The sequence below is a fragment of the Chrysemys picta genome, chromosome 3 (genome assembly GCF_011386835.1).
Source record: "Chrysemys picta bellii isolate R12L10 chromosome 3, ASM1138683v2, whole genome shotgun sequence".
NCBI classification, from domain to species: Eukaryota; Metazoa; Chordata; order Testudines; family Emydidae; genus Chrysemys; species Chrysemys picta.
In genome coordinates, this window is record NC_088793.1 from 180,303,393 (window position 1) to 180,329,652 (window position 26,260).

A 26,260-nucleotide genomic window follows, 5' to 3' on the forward strand; every position below is an offset into this window, starting at 1 on the left:
AATTTATAGGGGAGCATTTACTGACACTGGCTACATTATAAAAATACTCACTACGTTATTATGAACATACTCTCCGAAAAAGAAAATGTTACCTTCTTGCATTGTTACTGGCTTGTTGTGAAATTACATTCTAGCAACAGGGGAAAAAATATGCCTTATTATGTTAAAATCTTTATTGTAACACTGGTCTACAATTTTTGAGAAGTCGTCTGCTTCAGAGATAAAATGTGCTATTTATTATGTATTTTGATGTGCTGAATTCAAATATGACAATTAAAACAACTGATTGGCTACTGTTTCCAAGATATTTAAGTTTTTACATTTTATGTCTATGTATATTGTGTAGATAGTAGAGTTTTAATCATAAATGTAAACCTAGGTCTTTTCATGTGTTTATGGTTGCTTTACATGATAATATTTCACCTGTCCTGTTTATGTAACACTTTAAAAATCAGCAAAAGGTTTATATAAATAAAATTTATTATGAACCAAAAGGCAAAAAACTATTCTGTACATAGTTTAGTCCTATTCAGTGTCTACTCGGCGCTTCTTGGCTTGTCTCTTGTATTCATTAAATGGAGCATCTCTTGTCACTGTCCAGCAATAGTCTGCAAGCATTGATGGGCTCCATTTGCCCTGATAGCGTTTCTCCATTGTTGCAATGTCCTGGTGAAATCGCTCGCCGTGCTCGTCGCTCACTGCTCTGCAGTTCGGTTGAAAAAAATCTAGATGAGAGTGCAAAAAATGTATCTTTAGTGACATGTTGCAACCAAGGCTTTTGTATGCCTTGAGGAGGTTTTCCACCAACAACCTGTAGTTGTCTGCCTTGTTGTTGCCGAGAAAATTTATTGCCACTAACTGGAAGGCTTTCCATGCCGTCTTTTCCTTGCCACGCAGTGCATGTTCAAATGCATCATCTCGAAGAAGTTCACGAATCTGAGGACCAACAAAGACACCTTCCTTTATCTTAGCTTCACTTAACCTTGGAAATTTTCCACAGAGGTACATGAAAGCTGCTTGTGTTTTGTCAATGGCCTTGACAAAGTTCTTCATCAGACCCAGCTTGATGTGTAAGGGTGGTAACAAAATCTTCCTTGATTCAACAAGTGGTGGATGCTGAACACTTTTCCTCCCAGGCTCCAATGACTGTCGGAGTGGCCAATCTTTCTTGATGTAGTGGGAATCTCTTGCACGACTATCCCATTCGCAGAGAAAACAGCAGTACTTTGTGTATCCAGTCTGCAGACCAAGCAAAAGAGCAACAACCTTCAAATCACCACAAAGCTGCCACTGATGTTGGTCATAGTTTATGCACCTCAAAAGTTGTTTCATGTTGTCATAGGTTTCCTTCATATGGACTGCATGACCAACTGGAATTGATGGCAAAACATTGCCATTATGCAGTATGTGTATTTTAGTCATTTCTGGTTTAAATTGAAATCCCTTCCCTTTATAACTTACTTATCCTCTGCCATTCCCAAGTCAAGGGTCGTATATACTGACCCAATAGCATATCTTGAAAACTAGAGCCAATCAACAATTTTAAGCATCATTTTCATTCTCAGTGACCCAGAATTAGTAAAGTTTGACTACATTTATTTCAGAAGCATTTTGGCTGTAGAGCAGTGTAATAAGAAAAAATATTCATTTTAATGTAAACCACAGTCTTCTGAACATTCCAACTCACTTTCTTCCACACACCTCTGGTCTGATGCTTTCATTTCAAATCCCTCAAATTAAATTAGAGAATTTGTTTTGATAAGAGCTGCTGTGCAAGGGGTGCTCTTGAATTTTACCTTCAATGTACTAATTAAATTGTATATAATAGTGACAGCCTGTTGACATTGCTGAAGTAAATGACTCAATCTGTTTGGAGTCAAAAAACATTGTGAGCTGATTTAATTTCATTAAACTTGACCAATGTGAGCACTATGAAGTCTAGTTTTTCAGAATGTCCTCAAGCAGCACCGTAGTGATTTTTTTTTCTGGGCAGGTTTTATGTGTTAAGGATGTTATATTTGGAAAAATCAGATATTACGCACTTAGACAAACATTTCACCAGAAAGCAAATCTTTACTATTTGCATTGTGGTAGCATCCAAAGGCTCTAATTAAAATAGGGACTCTATTAAACTAGTCATGTACAAGCATTAGTCCAGCATATCCCCTGCCCTGAAAAGTTTACAGTCTAATCTAGGATGTGTCAAGGGAGTGTGATAAACAACAGGAGGGAAGCAAGAGAAAGGATGAGGGTAACAGTACCCATTTTCACATCATTTCACAGACTAACAGTTTGTCGAGTAGATCATTTAAAAGATCTGAGGGATTTGCTTGTTTGTTTCTGACATAACTATATAACTGGTTGTCTAATTTATTGCAGGCAACATGGTAAAAATATCAGAGGGGTAGCCGTGTTAGTCTGAATCTGTAAAAAGCAACAGAGGGTCCTGTGGCACCTTTGAGACTAACAGAAGTACTGGGAGCATAAGCTTTCGTGGGTAAGAACCTCACTTCTTCAGATGCAAGTTAGTACTTCTGTTAGTCTCAAAGGTGCCACAGGACCCTCTGTTGCTTTTAACATGGTAAAAGTGGCTCTTAATTATAAAGAGGAGTGGGCAATACAGACTAATTCAGAAAACTTGTTCCATGCATAAGAGGTAGTATGGGTGAAAGCCCAAATACAGGGATAGGAGAAATGGTGAAAAGGATGTTCAGGAGTGGCTTCAGAATCAGAGCAAAGGAGGATTGAGGCTAGGAAATACCAAACATGAGTGGATGAGTAAAGCTTTAAAGGTGAGATGCTATGTAAAACAGGAAGCCCATTGGGGGGTGGCGTGTTTAGCGTTGGGGAGTAATGTTGTCAGACTGACAGGGAAAGGAGATGATCTTACCAGTTGTGCTTTGTAAGGCCTGGAGAGAAGAGGTATTGATTGCCGGGAAGATCAGAGAATGGGACATTACAGTAGTCAAGGCAGGAGATCTGAATGTGGACCTTGAAGAGCATTTAATGATGTGGAAAGACAGAAACGGTTAGATTTGGAAATGTTATAAATTAGAAAAGGGGCAAATGCAGCCAGGAGTCAAAGATGCTCCCTAGGTTGCAGGTCTGGGTGACAGGGAGGATGGTGTATATTCACAGTGACGGGGCGTGGAAGTGTGGGGAGCTTGAAATAGCATGAACACCAGCTGATTCTCCTCCACGGCTGTCACTTAACTGCCATGGCAGTAATCAGCAGTGGCAGCTCAGCGCCTGAAGGCGCTGGGGTTGGGAGAGGGGCAGCTGAGTGTTAGTGAAGAGGAAAAGGCCTGTGTGGTTTTCTTGAGTGCTGCTGGTTTAGGGGACTAACTTAGCTGCCAAGTCTGTGTGGCACCGTACATATACTATATAAGCTAAACTTCAGCTTTCAAAAATCACTGCTGGTGAGACTCAGGCAGCTCTGGTGAATGAAGTCCCCCATGTCTCTATGCGGCTGCAGCTGTGCAAACTTTCCACTCATGCTGTTCTGACAGCATGTCTCAACCCTGATCTGGGAGGACCTCTTATAAGGGTGACAGGGAGGTCATTCTCCATGGCCCATGCAGTTCTTGGCATCTGCACTAAGTCTTCCAACTGATACAGTGTGTAATGGTGAGTTTGAGATCTGGGAGCTGAACTGACACTGAACAAACTCAGACAGGGGAAGGGGGTGCTTGCGGGAGAGGAAGGGTTGCAGGCATCTCCCACACTGTCCCTGCTTCCCATTAGCCTCCTGCATTCAGCCAGCCAAATTCTGCCCCCTCTCTCCTATCCTCCAGCCTATCCCTTTATTAGATCCATTCCCCATTCAGTTCTCCCCCTATCCCACTGGCTCCAATGTATACTCTGGCTCCTTGTTCCCATGCTGGGATGCTGACACAGATGCTGCTGCCGCTGCCACCTGCTTTCCTCTATCCTGGATTTCTTCCTAGCTGGGAACTGGCAGGAATAGACCCCAGAGAGGAGGGAAAGAGCAGGCAGGCTGCCTGACTATGCTCAGCAGGGGCCACATGGGGGGCGGGGAAGGATCAACTGCATCCCAAGTCCTTCTGCTTCCCAAAGCCAAGCTGAATGCATGATATCACCTGGATTGGGAAAATGCATGAGCAGGGGTGGACCTCCAGACATTAGTCTCACGCTGAATGCCTGAAGTTTGGCAGGTCTGGAACAAACAAACTGCCCAAACTGTGAGGGGACAATCCCCACACAAACATTGGAATGATGAGCAAGCAATTGTACAGGATAAAAACCTCATTATGCAGGTATGGAAATATGGCCCACTCTTTCTATATTTCCCCGAGCTCTCACTCATAGTTCTTAATAACTTTTCGGAAGTTTGAAACTGAAATCTGTTTCTGGCTGAAATATATGTTTGCATGAGAAAATAGATTTACTGAAGGGTTTAATGGGGTTGTCTGGAGCAGTGGTGGTTAAGAGTGTTGTGTTTTTAGGTACGCAAACATTTTGTAAATACATATAAGAAATTTGCATAACCACATTCCATGGTGTCATGCTAGTGCTTTCTTCTTCTCTGTCTTCCACTGTACTTCACTGAGGTATGTGAGCACTGTTTAAGGGATACCCTCAAGTTGGGGGTAGCATGGAGTTGCACTGCCCTAACAGGGGCCCTGGGAGGCAGTATGTTCAAGCAGGCATCTGGAGCTCCTGGAGCTTCCAAAGTGTGCATACGTTGCTATTTTTAGCATAATAATTCAAGTAGAGTTAGCATGGGTATGACTACATGAGTTGGAAATAGGACCTTCCATTTCAAAATAGACATACCCTGAGGATGTCTACAGCTGCGAGTCCCCTTTCAGGGAAGAACAAGGTCTGTGATTGTGGTGGCTATGGTGGGGGTTCCAGGGCAGGCTCGTGTGCACAGGTCGTCCATGGTCTGACCATAGGTAGGTCTAGCCTTGGCATGTTTTTCTAAATGAAATAAAACAAAATATACAAAGATTATGAGAAGTAATAAATTAAATGAAATGTGATGACCATAAAGATTTTAGTCAAGTGTATTCTGTTGTAGGCTAATTAAGGTTTTAATTAAACGTTGGTGTGAAAAGGAATTGTCAGCTGGATAAGAGGTGGGTAAGTAGGTTAATGGGGGAGATATTTAACTCATGCAATCTTAGCTGTTGCGAAGAGAAACTCTAAGCATTGGATCCTGCTGCAGCATAACAGGCTGACGCACCAACTTCCCTAAATGAGACCTGATTGGATTACTGGGAAGGGAACTGTTTCTTAGGCTTGGTCTACACTAAACCCCCAAATCGAAGTAAGGTACGCAACTTCAGCTACGTGAATAACGTAGCTGAAGTCGACGTACCTTAGTTCGAACTTACCGCGGTCCAGACCCGGCAGGCAGGCTCCCCCGTCGACTCCGCATACTCCTCACGGTGAGCAGGATTACCGGAGTCGACGGGGAGCACTTCTGAGTTCGATTTATCGCGTCCAGACAAGACGCGATAAATCGAACCCAGAAGTTCGATTGCCTGCCGCCGAACCAGCGCGGTAAGTATAGACAAGCCCCTAGGAGTCCCAGTTATGGAATAAGCCAGTAAACTAGAGGTGCAACACAGAAAATGTAGCCCTGGGAAAGGCAAGACAAAGGTGATTTTAAATCATCCTTGGACCCTCCCAATCCCTGCTGCTTTGGGTGTCAAAATGGCCTCCAGCAGAACTTTGGTAGATGTGAGGGCTGCTCTAAATATTGGCAGTCTCCCCAGTTCTTTCTTTGTGGCACAAGCCAACATGGCCATAGCAGTGAATGTACGGCCTCACCCTGGCATGCTCTCTATGCCAAGGTCTGCAGGGCAGCCAATGGACTTATGGCAGTCTAATGCAAGTGTCCCCCAGTCTCTGAGCAGGCTGTTACAGTTCAGAGGGGCATATGGGGCATGAACAATGGAGAAGAATCCCTCTCCTGACTCTGAAGTCTAGTGTCCTATGGGGAAGAAGAGATAGGACTAAATTTAGTGAACAAAAAGGGGATTTTTTTAAAGTAAAATCAGTTTATTTGGACCATAGATGGACCCTATGGTTCTCCCTGGCTCCCAAACTGACTAAACACAGCTTTTCTCCCCAGAATTTCTATACAGGGCCTTGTAACTCCTGGCCTGGATAAAAGAGTCCCGAAAGAGACTGCAGCAGTAGCTACACTACAGAGTGGGGATTGGTATGACTGAAAATCATTCTCATCCTCACATGTTCAGTAAACACTTCATTGCATGCTGGATTATGTGAAGCAGAAGGGCTAAAAGATTCAGGTATAGCTTATGGGATGGGATAAGGAAATGAAGTAAGGGAAGATGTTTTAGTTGAACTGAACTAGTCTGTTCACCCCAGTATACATCTGCTTTACTGTCCAGGGTTACCAACTTTCTAATTTCACAAAACTGAACACCCTTGCCTCTGCCCTGAGGCCCCACCCCTGCCCTGCCCCATCTCTGAGACCCCGCCCCCCCACTCACTCCATCTCTCCTTCCTCCGTCACTCACTCTCCCCCCCACTCACTTTCACTGGGCTGGGGCAGGAAGTTGAGGGCTCCAGCTGGGGGTGTGGGCTCTGGGGTTGGACCAGAAATGAGGAGTTCAGGTTCAGGAGGGGGCTCCGGGTTGGGTCACAGGGTTGGAGTGCGGGGGGAGAATGAGGGCTCCAGCTGGGGATGCAGGCTCTGGGGTGGGGCCAGGGATGAGGGTTTTGGAGTCCGGGAGTGGACATAGGGGTCTGGCAGGGAGTTGGGGTGCAGGAGTGGGCTCAGGGCTGTGGTAGGGGGTTGGGTTGCAGGAGGGGGTGCAGGGTGCGGGCTCCGTGAGGGACTCAGGGCTGGGGTAGGGGGTTGGGGTGCGGGCTCTGGGAGGGAGTTAGGGTGCAGGGGTTGGGGGTTTCCAACCTGAGGTAGGGGTTTGTGATGCAGGTTTGGGCTCCAGCCAGGCAGCACTTACCTCAGGTGGCTCCCGGTCAGCAGTGCTGCAGGGCTCAGGCAGGCTCCTTGCCTGCCCTGGCTCCATGCAGCTTCTGGAAGTGGCCAGCATGTCCAATTCTTATGTACAGGGGTGGTCAGGTGGCTCTGCATGCTGCCCGCGCCCTCAGGCATACGTTAGGGCCACTGAAAATGGCAATACTGCTGTATAGTAAATTGTACCAAAACACTGTCTTTTTTCCCCATATCAATCTGTTAAATTATTGATTTCATTTGTGATATTGTATATTTTTAATCATTATAAAAGCATGCAGTGCAATAGATTTGTGCTTTGAATATAAATTAAAATAATATCATTCATAAATAAAGTAGCTACAAATATAGGAGCAGATTCTATTTGTTTTGAGTACTACCTTATTCCATGAGTAGTCCCAGGGTAAAGGTATAAGTATCCAGTCAATAATTTGACAGTATACCCATTCTAAATTGGGTATTCAAGGTACCTGTGATATACACATTATTGGGCCATAATCTGATGTAAATCAGCACAGCTCCATTAATTTCAGTGGAACTATGCCAATGTATAACATCTCAGGATTTGGCCCTGTTATATTTACCAGGTACCTAGCACACTACCACTCAAAACAAATATTGTAAAGAACAGGAAAATGAATCAGACAAAAGGGGAACTGCTAGAAGGATTTTTTTTTCAATCTTTTCATGTCACATCGGAGTTCAAATGAAATAATTTCACTTTCCTCCAAATAGTCTTAATAATAAATAGCGTACATAAATGTGCTGAGTAAATGCCGCAAGTAGGAACCATTTACTGCCTCAGAAATGCACAACCAAGTGAAACTGTCACAAAACGCTTCCTCAGCTCTCGTCCCCTTAGACCCCTTCTCTACTTGCACTACATTGATGACATCTTCATCATCTAGACCCATGGGAAGGAGGCCCTTGAGGAATTCCACCAAGATTTCAACAATTTCCACCCCACCATCAACCTCATCCTGGACCAGTCCACACAAGAGGTCCACTTCCTAGATATTATAGTGCTAATAAGCGATGGTCACATAAACACCACCCTATACCGGAAACCTACTGACGCTATACTTACCTACATGCCTACAGCTTTCATCCAGACCACATCACACGATCCATTTTCTACAGCCAAGCTCTAAGATACAACCGCATTTGCTCTGATCCCTTAGACAGATACAAACACCTACAGGATCTCTATCAAGCATTCTTAAAATTACAATACCCACCCGGTGAAGTGAAGAAACAGATTTACAGAACCAGAAGGGTATCCAGAAGTCACCTACTACAAGACAGACTCAACGAAGAAAGTAACAGAACCCCACAAGCCATCACATACAGCCCCCAACTAAAACCTCTCCAGCACATCATCAAGGATCTATAACCTATCTTGAAGGATGATCCCTCACTCTCACAGATCTTGGGGGACAGGCCAGTCCTCACTTACAGACAGACCCCCAACCTGAAGCAAATACTCACCAGCAACTACACACCACACAACCAGTAAGCAAACCCTGCTACAAACCCCGGTGCCAACTTTGTCCACATATCTATTCAAGGGACACCATCATAACCACATCAGCCACACCATCAAGGCCTCATTCACCTGCACATCTACCAATGTGCTATATTCCATCATGTGCCAGCAATGCCTCTCTGCCATGTGCATTGGCCAAACTGGACAGTCTGTACGCAAAAGAATAAATGGACACAAATCTGACATCAGGAATCATAAAATTCAAAAACCAGTAGGAGAACACTTCAATCTCCCTGGTCATTCAATAACAGACCAAAAGGGGCAATTCTTCAACAAAAAACTTCAAAAACAGACTCCAACGTGAAACTGCAGAACTGGAATTAATTTGCAAACTGGACACCATCAGATTAGGCCTGGGACTGGTTGGGTCATTGCAAAACATAAACCTAATTTCCCCAATACTAATTTCCCCCTACTGTTACTCACACCTTCTTGTCAACTGTCTGAAATAGGCCACTCTCATTACCACTACAAAAGTTATTTTTCCTCCCTTGGTATCCTGCTGTCAACTGAATTGTCTCATTAAACTAATTTCACACTTGGTAAGGCAATTCACATCTTTTCATGTATTTTCCACTCAATGCATCTGATGAAGTGGGTTCTAGCCCACGAAAGCTTATGCCCAAATAAATTTGTTAGTCTCTAAGGTGCCACAAGGACTCCTCATTGTTTTTGCTGATACAGACTAACATGGCTACCACTCTGAAAGAACAATTACAATTTTTTGCTGTTCCATAAGAAGGTATAAGGCATTTCTGAAAACTATAAACTTGCACAAAAGGAAAGTTGATCGTGTTTAATACAAATGTTAAAACTTCATTAATGTTGAGGCTACCTTGCAAACATTAAAATTGCCTAGATTTTTCTATTCCTTTTAGTTTGTGATCTAATTACCATTTCTCATTATGTGTACTAGCGAAAGACAGAATAAACACATGAGCATTTTCGTAACTAATTTGTCACCTGGGTGCAACCTATACAGTCAAGTTTTGCTAAGAGGCTATTGCTGGAGCTGGTAGAGGAATGAAGAATTGCATCTCTCACCAAAAAAGTTACCAAATTAAGGTGCTATAAATAGCATGTCATTAACTTGAAGGGAAAGAAGTAAGGAAACACCTTTGAACCCTGCAGAAATCTGACAACCAAAGATCCTATAAAAATTGCTTCCACGACCACAATATTATCAAAATGGATGCTATAGCACTAGGTCTGTTTCCTTTTCATGCTACTCCCCAGGACAATGTCTTTTATAGGCTGGTCTTTTATTTTCAGAGCAGTGGCTGGTCATATAGAGCACTCAATGGACCCATAAAGTGTCTATTCATAGGACATATGCTTCCTGCAGAACTAAAATGATTAAACAGGCATTTGGACTGCTGTAGCTGCCATGTGGTATTGCGACCACTTTGGTGATTATGTAGTTTTATGTGACTTGCATAGTAGTAAACAAGCACATACAGTCAGCATATACTGTGACTGTGCAAATTACTATCTGCTGGTGATTCCTTTTTCTTGTACACCCTTCATATTTCCTAGCAAAAATAATTTTATATGGATAGGAGTGTATATTTGGAGTGTATATTTTATATGGACACTTGTGCAAGAGCACCTTTTTCTCAGATCTCTGGGAATTGGATAATACTGTGAACCTTAAAATCATAGAGCCAAATCCTGTAGTCCTTTCTCAGATTGTGGTTGGCACCTGCATGCATACAAAAAGGAGGAATGGCATAAGCAGCCTGTCTCCCACTTGCACTCCCTATGCAGGGGCCTGCCACCAATGTAATGGGAAGTGTGTGTTACAGGTGCCCCTCTATGCCAAACTGCAGAAGATATGATCTCTGCCCATCTCCAGGTTCAAAGGCGTGGATCTGTAGCTCAGACTGTAGCAGCTGATGCTCTTAGCCATGGGGGTCCCTCATTCAAGCTCCAGTGTGCCCACCAAGATGGTGGGTGTCACACAAATACTTCATGAGATTACTGCTGCTGGCACAGTGTCTTTTGGAGCACCTACTGGAGTGATGCCTCTTTGTACTGTCCCCAGTGCAAAGCTGTGGATATGATGTACATATCAGCCATCTGTCCATATCCATGTAAATCTCTGATGGAAATAGAAGAACTAAATAACGACTGATGGAGTTAATCCATTGAAATATGAGACAGAAAAAAACCCTATTAGGTCATTTAGTCCACTTCTTTTTTTACATCAGGGCAGTGGATATTATGGTAGGCATAGTTGTGGGAGTTTACTCTACTCTTTCCATTGATGGTAAGTAGAATCAGTGACAATGTTAGTGGCATCTCTTTGGTCACCAGCATTTTAAGTACTGTGCTGTCTATCCCTATCAACGCTGGTCTGCTCAATTTGGTGATTAAAATGCTGGTGGCCTACACTAGTATTGCCACTTTTGCTATTATCCATGGAGCTGAATTAGAGGTAGCAATGTTGGGAAATTTTGGAGAAGTAAGGCTAGTGTAGACAAGGCCATGGAGATCATTATGTGTGTTTTGGGAAGAGTATTAATAGATGCATAACATATACTGTAAAAGTTCATTCAAACCTTTTGAATCCTATAGAGACAGATATGAGATTCACCCGAATCACATGTCAGAGTATATGGCATGCTTTAAATCCAATTAGTGTCAGAGGGAGACATATAAATATATTAAAGGCAAGATCCTCCCCCTAAATTATAATTATGGTTCCTAATAATTCAGTGAATAAAAAGTGTTAACATTGTACAATAGGAAAATATTAAAACATGCAAACTTCACTGTACTTCACCATGCACTTTATTTTTCTAATCTAATTTATTTTATCATAGAAGTATCTTTAAATAAAATTAACCCTCTTGCCCAGTTTAGTATATACTATATTAATCTACAAAAAGTGTATTATGTTTTTTTGAATGCTCTCTTCTGAGCACCATATTGATTTTTGTAGTGGAAGTAAAGAGTTCCCAGATGTTAGCTGCTCCAGTTGTTGACATTTCAGAGTTTTAGGCAAAAACATCATAAGTCTGTAATAAGCCAAACTTTATTACAGAGGGGAAAAAGCAAGGCAGTGGCAGGTTGTTATTGTGTATGGTGTGGTTTTTTTAATCCCATTGGAAATAATAGGCTCAAATAGTATTTGTAACTTGAATGACTGTGGTTTAAAAGGTAGGCTGTAACTATAGCATAGTAATAAATGGCTTAATCCAATCTCCCTGTATGAAACAAATTTCTAAAGAGACGTGCATGCAAACCCTGTTATTTCTTCACGGGTTTGTGAATACTCCTCTTCTCATGCAGTGTTACAAAATTATAACACTCCATGTTTATTATAAAGTTAAAGTATTTCACTCTTTATGCCAATTATTCTAAAAGCTTTTCTGTGCAGTACTGTTAGAATATTGTACAAACTATATTAGAAAAGATAAAGAGATTGGCTTCTAAGCGCAACCTATTAAACAGAGCACTATGCACCATCACAGTGAGGATCAGTAACTATCTCTTTTTTTTTGTTTTAATGAAGTTTTTTGGACAGTTTGGTTCTGTGCCATTCACTAGCATCCTGCTGCTTATCTTGCAATTAAAATGTAAACAAACAGTTAAGGTTTTGGGCCCAGTACTCAGTGAAGTCATTTAGATTCCTTTAACTGAGTACAAAGTCTCTGTGTCATTAATATCATTTGCTATGAAGAGTCTTTTCTGTTTGAATACAGAACTTTGTTGCTGTGCTTTGCCTAGTTAAACCTGACTCTGTTTTTTCAAACTTGGTCTAAATTGTTCATAAGAAAAATGTCTTCCTTAGATGTCTGTACAGTGTGTTTTTAAATTCTGAATTCCATACAAGAAGTTCAAGAATTTTTCAAAAACTGATTTCAGATACAGGAAAGAGCAAGATGCTACTATTGCATTGTTTTCACCATCCAACCCTTCACCCATGAATAAATGTATGATGAAGTATATTAACCTGTAAAAAATAACTCTTTAACAAAGATATCCAGATGGTGCCATGGCATTCTAAAAGTTCCTAATGGAATTAGGTGATGTCTGAACTATTGATGTCAAGGCATTTTACCTTCTCATGGCTGCAAATAGGCTCTGTAGTCTCACAAAATATAACTAAAAAAATAATTTTGTAGCATATCTGTCTCTTAACGGCTACTCATGACTAGGTGAAAAAGGGAATTTACATTTTAGCTGCATCTGAAATCTGTTATAAACTGGAACATTTCAGGCAAAATGCAATGTAAAAAATCATAGCTCTTTATATATTTCAATATAATGTACTGTGAATCAAATATAATAGCTATCCATGAGTGCATAGCTGCTGTAGAGATGATATATATACTGTGTTAATTACATAGACAATACCACAAACAAAACTATGTAGCTTATAATACATATTTTATAGAGGGAGAATGAACTAGTTTGGTTTAAATAACACATACACTTTAATCAAAATGTTACCCATCCCTTCGACTGAATTGCGCCTAAGCCTCTTGTAAAGGTGAGAGGAGTTTGATTAATCTTTAACTTACAACTGACTTTTTACATTTTTCATTTAGGTAGCAGGCTGCTGCTCCTGTCAAAGGCTTCCCCATTAGTGATGCCCCACAGTGCACAATGTACAGTCTAGAGCTTCCCAGCTGTTCTGTGCCATCTGTGCCCTCTCTAATAGAGAAGTCCCGTAGGCATGGAAAAATTCAAAAGGGACAACAGTGGATGGACCCAATACTGATGCCTTCTGCTATTGTGCAGAGAGCAGCAGAGTCGCCTAATCAAACGTGCTGCCACTGGGGAAGCAGTGAACCATCTCTTCAAGAAAGGGCTGCTGTAAAGGAAATTATACAAATCCTTTCTCACCAAGACTGCTACTGGAGAGCTGCAGAGAATCCCTCAAGAAGATTCCTATGGATGGTAGGGATGACTGCCAAGCCTTCCTTAAACTATACTGTTCCTGCCGGGGGGAAAGGATTGGTACAGGGAAAGGACGAAGACGGAGTATTGGCTGTAAGGAGACCTCCAGCAGTTTAGATAGATTCAGAATTTCATTCAGACTGACTTCAGCGTAGCTACAGGATTTACATAAACTGAGGTTCTGGCCCTGTGAGCATCTGATTTATTATAACATGGTAAGATTTGTAAAGTGTCATACACCAAATAATGAAATTCCACACAGAAAGTTATACACACAGATTTTTGCACATGCAGTTTTACAAATCTGGCAATATTTTATATATATACATATACAGTAGAACCTCAGAATTACAAACACCAGATTTACGAACTGACAGGTCAACCACCTACCTCATTTGGAACCAGAAGTATGCAATCAGGCAGCAGCAGAGACAAAAAAAGGCAAATATAGTATAGTGCTGTGTGAAATGTAAACTGCTAAAAAAAATAAAGGAAAAGTTTTAAAAAATCAATTTGACAAAGTAAGGAAACTGTTTCTGTGCTTGTTTCACTTAAATTAAGATGGTTAAAAGCAGCATTTTTCTTCTGCATAGTAAAGTTTCAAAGCTGTATTAAAGTCAATATTCAGTTGGAAAACTTTTGAAAGAACAACCATAATGTTTTGTTCAGAGTTTCAAACATTTCAGAGTTTTGAACAAGCTCCATTCCCACTGGTAACTCTGAGGTTCTACTGTAAATAGATTTTAATATAGACACATTTTAAACTCTTGTGTATACAATTGGAACTGTGCAGTTTTCACACTTACCCTTACAACTTAGCATGAGCGTAGACATGGTGAGATTTACAAATTACACTTATGCTAACCAGGGGTTAGACCAGCCATGCTTCTTTCAGTATGTACCAGAAGCAAAAACTCTATATCATTAATTTTTCTTCTAATTGTGGTGCTTAGCTGTGCTCAAATTAGGGTAATCCTTTCAGCCCTAGTGGCTAAACCTATTAATACTCAATTCCAGTATTATTGAATACTCAACACCCAGTTTGTAGGCCAAACAATGACAACCATCTATCTTCCTCTGATCTGTTTTATTTATTTATATATTTATAAATATTCAGTTCTTTTCTTTGGATACATCACAGAGGGCCAAATCTTGCTTGCTTAAATCACATGAGTCATTCCAAGGAAGCCAGTGGGATGACTTGTGAGAGTAAGGTAATCTGGACCAAGCCCATAATAATATATCTACTTGATAAATATTATCATTGTCAGTATTGTTTTATTTTTCATACTCTTTTCTTTATTGGTTGGATGACTATTGTACAGCTCTGGGAGCTGATCCATCTATTACAGTTTAATGATATAAACACTGAAGATAGACAAAGATGTATTACAAATCTGGATGGTTGAATGAATGAGCCATAAGTAATACAAGTCATAATCAAATGTACTTTTATGTTCAAGATAATCATGGTACCGGGGGGAAAGCACATAAACTACACTGATATTATATTATACTGGTTGCAAACAAAAGCAGTATGCTCTCTCTAAGCCACAGATACAGGAGTAGGTGAATATACCTACACTGAATGTTCCATAAATTGGTTGCTTTTCCTTAAGTTGAGTTCTGAAGTGTCCAAAATCAAATAGTATGTTCAACATTTCTTTTATTATATAAATCACAAGCACATTTATTTGAAATATTTCAGAAACAGAAGCATTCAGATAAACAAGGATATAAACAACTCAGGGAGTGATTTGCAGAAATGTTTTGTACCGAGGACAGGAATAAGAAATTTTAATAAGAAAGAATTTTAGCTATATAAGTTTTGGATAAAATAAGTCATACTATCATAGGGCCTGGTTTGATGAGATGCTATGTCCTTCCTGTGAGCATCCTTTAATTCCATTTAAGGATTTTTGGAGCCAACATTTTACATAAGAATGCCCACGCTGGGTCAGACCGATGATCCACCTAGCCTAATATCCTGTTTCTGACAGTGGCCGGATGCTTCAGAGGGAAAGAGCGGAACACAGCAATTTCAAGTGATCCATCCCAACCTCTGGCAGTCAGAGGTTTAGGGACACCTGCAGCATAGGGTTGCATCACTGATCATCTTGGCTAATATCCAATGATGGAGCTATCCTCCAGGAACTTACCTAATTCTTTTTTGAATCCAGTTATACTTTTGACCTTTACAACGTCCCCTGCCAATGAGTTCCACAGGTTGACTGTGCATTGTGTGAAGAGGTACTTCCTTATGTTTGTTTTAAACCTGCTGCCTATTAATTTCATTGGATGACCTCTCATTCTTGTGTTATGTGAAGGGATAAATAACACTTCCTTTTCACTTTCTCCACACCATCCATGATTTTATAGACCTCTATCATATCCCCTTTTCAAAGCTGAAGGAATGGAAATAACTCTATAGTTCAATAGTTAGGGCACCCACTTGGGAGGTTGGAGACCCCTGGGCCAGTCCTCCTGGTCTAATCACTTTTTCATTATTTATCTGCCATGGAGCAGTTCAAACAGGGAGTCCCGCATCAGGATATCCCATAGCCCAGTTGTTACAGAACTGTCCTGAAGCAGGATTTGAACAGGGAGTCTCACTTCTCAACTTTTTTTTTTTTTGGGGGGGGGGGAGAGATGGAGGGAATTGAACCTGGGTTTCTCACTTCCCATGCAAGTGCTCTACAATGGGGCTAAAATTATAAAGTGGGTGTACCAACACCAGCAGCTGCATTTTGACTGGGACCTAATCCAGTGAGCAGACTCTTAACACACCTATCAGTTTGGGCCCCACATGTGATTAAGGAGGATGAACACCTATGTTCCCCTGGTTTGTGAGTTGCTCTTGGGCTTAGTCAAGAGGTAGATGTCCAGAAGCCAAGAGGGAAGCAACAGTGCACATCCCCAGAGGCAGAAACATAGGTGCCTAGGGAACTTATACTATGAAGTCAAGTCAGTTTAGTCACTTACAGGGTACAGAGAGAGTCTTGTGCATCACAGTGATCCTGAACCAGGGACTTAGGCACCTGACTCCTTTTGGATATCCAGGCCTAGATGCCTAGGCACTTTTGAAAATCCCACTAGGTGCCTATCTGCATCGTTAGGTGTTTAACAACCTTTGAAAATCTGGCCTTGAATACTTTGGGTCTCCAGCCAAAGCAGAAATCCTCCAATTCTAGAGTAATCAAAAATCCAAAAGTAAATAACACAAATTTTCTCCCCTGACAGCAGGAGCTCCATGAGAGCCTTTGCCTTGCCTGGACCACAGCCTTCTCTCCAGTGTCTTGACTCTTTCCTCTCCTGACAGGGGCTTGTCATATCCTTTGCCCCTTAATCACAGGTGTATCAACCTGCCCCCTCCAAGTGGTGCAGCTGGAGTGTAGGGGATCCCAGACCCTCCTTCAACTACAGGCACTCCAGTGTGTAGCCTACAGAACAAGCATTAGCATTTTAGTTTACTTAGCAGTAATGTAAGGCCTGTAAGACACTAGCTTAAGCAGCTAGCATAAGTCATAAGTTAGCATTAGGCTTTCAGGCATGTGAACTTTGACATAGATAAGTGGTCAACAGTTACCCTGAGTTTTGGAGAACTGGGAATAGTGAGCTTAAGCAGTAGGAGAGGGGAGGCGGTGTCTAAAATGCTACCAGGCAACCACAGAAATACTGAACTGAGACTAGGCTTGCATATTTTAGGATAAACTGTTGGCAGATGCTTAACTACAAACTTGCCCTGGCGACAAATTAACATATGTGGGAATAAAAGGCACCCCAATATTATCAGTGTGAGGAAGTTAAATAAGGGAGGCTGGGCATTCAAATGAATATTCATGGCAGCCCGTAGGCCCTATAATAGGCCAGACCACCATGTAAAGGTCATCGCTGGTCAATCTGGATCTGGACTTGTTTGGCCGGTCAGGGACTGACCAGGTTCTTTATGTCTCACCACCAGATCCCCAACAAAGGGTGTGAGAATATGAGTATATATGTGAGGAATGGCACAAGATATCACCGTAACTCTATATTTTTGCTTTCTTTTTAAGTGGTCTGGAGCTTTTGTGTCTTTACTAATGGTATTAATAAAAGTTGTTAAGTCTTTGCTTTGCCCTTAGTTTGAGTGTCCTTGTTGTGCACATAGGGGTTCCCAACCAGATATTGGACTTGATAACCTTGATTTTGTTCTGCCTGGTTCTGAGACTAGAACTCACAATCTTCCAGCTCTTTAAACTAGAGTTAATTGTAATTCAATAATAATCAATAACCACCAAAGAATGGGGCAACAAATGTGAAATAGGTGTTCCCTTTATTCACAAACCGCTATTGCTTCACTCTTCACAAGTTCGTTTCTTCCACTGCCTCCTCTTAAGCTTCCATGCTTCTTTAGCTGATATACATGAAGGCTCCATTACCAGCACCCTCTCAACAAGTGCAATCACTCCCAGCAGGAAACCTCCACCAGTCCTTCCACAAAACCCTGGTCATTGAGAACCTCCCAGTACACTGCAGCTCTTTCCATCTCTTTTTCTCATCTATCAGACACACTTCCCTTTTATTCATCCTGCTTCCTTCTTCCCAATAGGTCTTGCTCCCCACCCATAATCACATGATGGAGGTGGGAATGAACTCAGGCACAGGTCAAGTTGGAGTAGGAAGGATGGTCTAGTAGATTGGACTAAGAATTAGGAAAGCTGAATTCAGTCTCTGAATCAGTCAGAAACAGTCTCTGTGACATTTGGCAACTTGCTTAATCTACCCTGCCTCAGTGCCCATCTGGAAGATGGAGGCAATATTTTCTTACCTAGATATTGTGAGGATAAAATCCTTTTACTGTGAGGTGCTGAGATACTATTTTGATGAGGGGCATATAAGCACCTAGATTAGAGCTATGACTTGGGCCCCTTAAATTCCAGCTCACACAGTGACAGAAGCAAACAAGGAATGTGTTCCACCATATTTCCCTCACCTCCATGTGTTTTCTCCCCTCTCTTCACTCCTAAGCCCCTTCACGTTTGCCATCCAGAAGCCCAGCAGCAGAATTCAGACATATTAGAATAATAGTGATAGAGATTATTTAAACACCTGTCTGACTCAAATTCCTGGTACATCCCTAAATAGTTGCAGCATATCTGGTGGTAGACCTTGGCTCAAAATAGCCTCTGGGAACAGAGTTGAGTTGGCTAGTTTCAGGTTAGGGAAAGAATATTGCTAATGAGGTTGCCTTAAAGAAAACTCACTGTGCTTTTTAAAGGCTTCTAACTTGTGGGGAGGGGGGAACAATTAACTTATCCTGATATGGAGTCAATTCCTTCAAAACAGGATAAAGAAAGTGGTCATGAGCACAGAGCAATGAGCTCCAACAACCTATGCCGAGGTATCTACTACAATACCTGAAGCACTGCTTGCAAGGGCGGCAGTGCAAATATGGGTATGAGCTGAACGAATATGTGGCAAATACTGCTCTTGCTGCTAGTTGAGGGTTGCCTGCCTCCTGTAATTGTATTTGAGCTGTTGGGAAGGAGATATGGAGGTAGGATCTTTAGGACAGTTATTATGAGCTGCACATGATCCCTGCATCCCTTTATGGTGAGGGGAAATCTTGGGAACAAAAGCAGCCTGATTCCTGTATGAAGCGGATCCCTGTCAGCTGTGATTGTCAGCACCTTGGCAGTTGCTGAAGAGTCCAGATTCATCCCTGAAACTGAGGATAAATTGTGGAGTTGTCAATGCACCATCTTTTAGTTAGCTAGTCAAGGAAATTGTTTGGGAGACCCCCTTTTCCCTGAACTGTGTCTTCAAGCCAAGAGGTAGGGATTTGGGTATTTTATTACCTACTGCCTAGTAAACCTGTGGAGGGACTTACTATTTTATCACATATGAGAGGGTTTTTTGGACTGTACTGAACCAAGTCAGCCAAGTTGCTTATTGCTGCTACAGAAGATATCATCACAGATCATCAAAGGCCACTGTGAAGTGTCTGTACCAACAGGCCACTAAATTTTATTCTTGTGGTATCAGGGCATGTGACTAGGAAAATTGATGGGTATTATTGACATGGACACAAGTGACATGCAACAGAGGGTCCTGTGGCACCTTTAAGACTAACAGAAGTATTGGGAGCATAAGCTTTCGTGGGTAAGAACCTCACTTCTTCAGATGCAAGTAATGGAAATCTCCAGAGGCAGGTATACATCAGTATGGAGATAACGAGGTTAGTTCAATCAGGGAGGGTGAGGTGCTCTGCTAGCAGTTGAGGTGTGAACACCAAGGGAGGAGAAACTGCTTCTGTAGTTGGATAGCCATTCACAGTCTTTGTTTAATCCTGATCTGATGGTGTCAAATTTGCAAATGAACTGGAGCTCAGCAGTTTCTTTTTGGAGTCTGGTCCTGAAGTTTTTTTGCTGTAAGATGGCTACCTTTACATCTGCTATTGTGTGGCCAGGGAAGTTGAAGTGTTCTCCTACAGGTTTTTGTATATTGCCATTCCTGATATCTGACTTGTGTCCATTTATCCTCTTGCGTAGTGACTGTCCAGTTTTGCCAATGTACATAGCAGAGGTGCATTGCTGGCATATAGACTCATAGACTCATAGACTTTAAGGTCAGAAGGGACCATTATGATCATCTGGTCTGACCCCCTGCATGCTGCAGGCCATAAAACCGTCCCTACCCCTTCCCTGGACTCTGCTGTTGAAGTCCCCAATCCTGTTTTTAGTGACTGCAATCGGCAGAGACCCTCCTGCTAGAGATCCCTGCCCCATGCTGCGGAGGAAGGCGAAAAACCTCCAGAGGCTCAGCCAATCTGCCCTGGAGGAAAATTCCTTCCCGACCCCAAATGTGGCGATCAGTAAGACCCCGAGCATATAGGCAAGAGTCTCCAGCCCGACCCCGTTAGCCATTATACTATTTACCCACCATTGCTTGGCTTTCCTTGACTACTATGTTTTACCATTAACCATTCCCTCCATAAACTTATCTAACTTTATCTTAAAACCAGACAGGTCCGTCGCCCCCACCGTTTCCCTCGGTAGGCCGTTCCAATATTTCACCCCTCTGACGGTCAGAAACCTTCGTCTAATTTCAAGTCTGAACTTCCCCACGGCCAGTTTGTATCCATTCGTTCTGGTATCCACATTAGTACTAAGCTGGAATAATTCTTCTCCCTCCCTTGTATTAATCCCTCTAATATATTTAAAGATAGCAATCATATCCCCTCTCAGCCTTCGCTTTGTCAGACTAAACAACCCAAGCTCCTCTAGTCTCCTTTCGTACGACAGCTTTTCCATTCCTCTGATCATCCTAGTGGCCCTTCTCTGCACCCGTTCCAGTTTGAGTTCATCTTTTTTAAACATGGGAGACCAGAACTGCACACAGTACTCCAAATGAGGTCTCACCAGCGCCTTGTACAACGGAAGCAGGACCTCCTTATCCCTACTAGATATACCTCGCCTAATGCATCCCAAGACCGCATTGGCTTTTTTCACCGCCACGTCACATTGTCGACTCATAGTCATCCTGCGGTCTACAAGAACCCCTAGGTCCTTCTCCTCTTCCGTTACTTCTAACCAATGCGTCCCCGTCTTGTAACTAAAATAGTTATTAGTCATCCCCATATATGATGGCATATATAACATTGGTGGACGTGCAGGTGAATGAGCCGGTGATGTAGTATCTGATCTGGTTAGGTCCTGTGATGGTGTTGCTGTGGGCAGAGTTGGCATCGAGGTTTGTTGCATGGGTTGGTTCCTGAGTTAGAGTTGTTATGGTGCGGTGCGTGGTTGCTGGTGAGAATACGCTTAAGGTTGTCGGGTTGTCTGTGGGCGAGGACTGGCCTGCCTCCCAAGGTCTGTGAAAGTGAGGGATCATTGTCCAGGATGGGTTGTAGATCACTGATGATGCGTTGGAGAGGTTTAAGCTGAGGACTGTAGGTGATGGCCAGTGGAGTTCTGTTGGTTTCTTTTTTGGGCTTGTCTTGTAGCAGGAGGCTTCTGGGTACACGTCTGGCTCTGTTGATTTGTTTCTTTATTTCCTTGTGTGGGTATCGTAGTTTTGAGAATGCTAGGTGAAGATCTTGTAGGTGTTGGTCTCTGTCTGAGGGGTTGGAGCAGATGCGATTGTACCTCAGTGCTTGGCTGTAGATGATGGATCGTGTGGTGTGTCCGGGGTGGAAGCTGGAGGCATGAAGGTAGGCGTAGCGTTCGGTGGGTTTTCGTTATAGGGTGGTGTTAATGTGGCCATCGCTTATTTGTACGGTGGTGTCTAGGAAGTGGACCTCCCGTGTAGATTGGTCCAGGCTGAGGTTGATGGTGGGGTGGAAGCTGTTGAAATCATGGTGGAATTCTTTCAGGGTCTCCTTCCCATGGGTCCAGATGATGAAGATGTCATCAATGTAGCGTAGGTAGAGAAGGGGCATGAGTGGACGAGAGCTGAGGAAGCGTTGTTCCAGGTCAGCCATAAAAATGTTGGCATATTGTGGGGCCATGCGGGTGCCCATAGCGGTGCCACTGGTCTGGAGGTATATATTGTCACCAAATTTGAAATAATCGTGCGTGAGGATAAAGTCACAGAGCTCAGCAATAAGTTGTGCTAGTGACATGGGCACTGGTGACTGAGAGTAGTGTTTTACCCTGTTACATTTACTTCCTGTTTAATATAATTACTCTGTTGAATATATTGCGTGTTTGTTATTTCTTGGGAGTCTCCAACAATCTAGCAAGTTACTCTGTGGTTAGAATTTTCCTTCCAAACTACCCTGATGATTCACTGACAAATAAATTCATATGGGAAGAAAATAAGGAAGTTACACTCTGCTGAGCTGGAGGCAGAATCCAGATGAACCCAGGCCTATCCATCAAAACCAGTAAGGAATCTGGCATTAAAGGAGGTAACTGGGTGGTACTACACAAACATAACAAAAAGAGGGTCCCTACCCACAGAACTTACAATTAAAGGATAAGACAAGAGACAACTGCTAGATGCAGACAGACAGGGAAGACCAAGGAAGCGAGACAATAATAGCTAGCATGATAGGAAGTGGTTTCAGCCCACCAGCTGTCTGACCATTCTCAAGGTTTTATTCTTCTAGGCATCATAGCAAAGAAGAATTTTAAGGAGGGATTTGAGTAAGGTGACAGGACACCCTGCAGTAGAAATTCCAGCTGGAAGAAGGTTTTGGAAGATCAAGGCATGGAGCCAGCAAATGTAAGATTCTTGACATCGCACTGATAAGCTCTCTCTACAGTCTCCAGAAGAGCACCCATGGACCCAATATGCAATTTTAAGCTTGTTGGTGAAACCACCTGGAAAGGACAGAAGTTCATATATTAGCTAATTGTTCAGGATGGAGGGTGTAGCTGCTCCTGCTGTGTGAGCATGGGGGTTGAATCAAGCCTGCTCTTTTTACCTGTATTAATTGTTATTCATAATAACCATTTATATAGTTATGTAAATTTACACAGCACTTTACAAACATTGATCTGACATGTTCTCTGCCACAAAAAAATTATAATCTAAATAAATGTATTCCCATTAGGGAACTTATTAAACAATGGGGGGGGGGGAAACAGTATGATATGTAAACAGCTTAGTTTTAATGCAGATTGATTATAAAAGGTACTCATAAGACCATGAACAGATTGACAAATTACATGGGTGTACATGGTTGTAGATTAGAATCCTGACAGGTGCCACTAGATCAGGCTACTCATTTAAATAGAAATAGCATCTTTCTTTCACCAGAAGAGATTGTCACAGCCAGGTCATGGGCAGCCATACCTAGTAGTCAAAGCCAGAGTCTACAATCACAAGAAAGAAGTGAAGAGTTGGCTGGGTCAGGACACAGGGTTGGGGGTTGCAGACAAAGTGGAGGTCAGGGACCACAAATCAGATGCCAGGGAAGGAGGAGGCACACAGTCGAGAAAACGTGGAACTCAGTTGTTCAGATAGCTTCCTATTCCTTCTGCTGGCTTATGTATGGCCAGTGCGCCAATCAGTCACTCTAAGACTCCACCAATTGGACTCAGGTGGGAGATTCATGGGTCTCAGATAAGTATTGCCAGTAGTCTACCAAATAGAGGGTTGGAGTGTGGTTGTTCTCACAAGCTTTGCATGCCAGAGTATGACAGCTGTGGGTCATGATGTAGATTCTGTATCTTCTTTAACAAGTGAGTAACTGTAACTGGAGGTCATATGCCTAGTAACTTTGAAAAGAGCAGACTTTTCAATTAATGGGAAATAATCAGCACCCATGAAATAGCATACAAACCAATCCATTCCAAAGCAGGCAAACATAAAATTTTCTTTCTGATTGAAATTACTCACAATTTTTGTGAACATCTTGAAACTGAAAACATTTTTGAAACAAACAATATCTACCTATTAAGTAATGCTACTTGATAGCATGGTCTCAAATTTCTATTAGCGGTTTCAATAGCAAACAAATTTTAAATGAGAAGAAAGGAGAGCCAAGAGATACCATTTAATTAGGAGTTACTAAAACTAAACACTATGTTTTTAAAACAAGGTTTCTAGTTGCTGTAGAAAATTGTAGGGTTGTTCATGTACTCAATTCAGTGTTGTGGAATGTCACTTTTCTGAGTTATTCAAGTGTCACCCACTAAAGAGTCAACAGAAACTGTGGAAGGGGAATGATAAAAAACTAAACTTCTTCACAATTGATTGTCTCTCTCCTGATTCTCATTGTTCTCACCTCTGGACATGTTTGTTTCCTTTCCCCTGCCTCTGAAATTCAAAGTAAATCCAATTAAAGCAAGATTCACTGTTATGGAAATAAAATGAAGCGATGGAGCAACAGCTAGAAGCTTGTTTCTATTGCCACCTAACATATTTTAAAATAAAGGACAAAACTGCTACTTCATAGAATATCAGGGTTGGAAGGAACCTCTGGAGGTCATCTAGTCCAACTCCCTGCTCAAAACAGGACCAATGGGGAAAGGAGAGCTCAGTGGTTTGAGCATTGGCTTGCTAAACGCAGGGTTGTAAGTTCAATCCTTGAGGGGGCCATTTAGGGAACTGGGGTAAAAATCTGTCTGGGGATCGGCCCTGCTTTGAGCAGAGAATTGGACTAGATGACCTGCTGAAGTCCTTTCCAACACTGATATTCTGTGATTCTACAACTAAATCATCTTAGCCAGGGCTTTGTTAAGCCTGACCTACTTGTCCCCCACAGAGTCATGTGGGGATATAAGCCCTTTAGTCTGCTGTGCGACATCACTGAATTAGCAGTCTGTGCATGAAACCAGAGCATGCTCAGTGGGGTGGCTGCTGCCCCCAACATGAGTGGGTGCAGGTGTAGCTCTCACCTACCACCATGCACTGCCCTGTGCAGCTAAGCATGCATGAGGTGGGAAAGTAATGCTACTGGTATGGGCTATTACTTTCCCTCTGAGCAAAGGGGGAACCAGGAAAGATTGTGACTCTGGGTTACAATTCTTTTCCTGGGCCTCCTCTGGGAAAGTCATTTTCATTTCTCCCACTAATTCACAGATAATCTTAAGCAATTTGTTTCTCTTGCACTTTGCACTCACTCCACAAAAGAAGGGAAGCTTTTTTTTTTTGCAGGGTATGTGGGAAGGAGGGAATGAGTGGCACAATTAAACCCTATGTTTTACATAGAATGTAGGCAGCATAATAGGAAACCAGTTTAGCAGGCTCTAGGGCAGGAGGGCTGACTTTATGAGGAGAAAGGTCTGAGTCTCCTTTTCTAGCTGGGAAGGAATTGTTGGGCTGACCCATGTCTTTATGGGGCTGGTTGTGCAGGCCTGAGAGCTGCTGATGTAGGTTTGATTTGCCTGACATGCCCATTCACCTCACTCAGAATCACTGCCTATCTCCTTACAGGCAGCTCGGCATTCAGCATATTATTTGTTTTTCTCTTCAGCCATTTCTTTAGCTTTTCCTCAGTTTTTAGGACATTTTCTCCTCAGGTACTGCTGCCTGACATTTTCTCTGTGATAGGTAGAAGTTCTGGGAATAGGAGGTCTCAAAAGAAGGGAACTGTAGTGGGCACCAAAATAATTATTGGTGTTTGATTGCTGCTGCTTCCTGTAGAGGTGATAGAAAGTACTGCAGTGCAAATTTGTGTAATGAGGTTGGAGGAATGTAATATTTCTGGAGGGATTATTTGTGTAGACACCATTTTCTCTGCTTTATACCTTGATGAACAGTATGTCATAAATGCTTATTACCCTGTGAATACAAAACTGTAGAAACCAATTTATTTATAACAATATGAACTCTGAATTTTAATTTATCTTGGTCTTCATTTAACTAGTAAGGTAATTAAAAAGTTAGAAAACAAGATCACTCAACTCTCCAAGAACAATCAAATATATCTTAGGGAATTGGGGGTAAACTGAAATGCATATGTGAAAGCCCATAGTACTGTCATAAAAAGTATGAACATCTAGACTGTGAATTCATTCTGCAGTCCATAAAATATATGAACTGTGGATTCAATATCCTTTTGTCCCTAATTATGATGCACTGAATATCATGCAGAATAAAAGGTTTATGCAATAACAAGTTATGCTACAATGGTAAAGTAATGGTGCAAATGTCATTTCTGCCTTCAGTAAATATAATTGGATATCTATTTTTTCAAAAAAATAAATGTTTAAATTCTTTCTTTGTGGATACTGTCAAACTTTTCTTTAAAGCTAGTCGTGCCTTTTGTTTGAAACAACTTCCTCTACCTCTTCTTTTTTTTCCCTAGACATTCTGTGGAATATTTTTAACACATTGTTAATGAAAGAGTCTACTTAAAATAAAGAAACTTTTCACAGAATTTATTCAGAACTCCTTTTTAA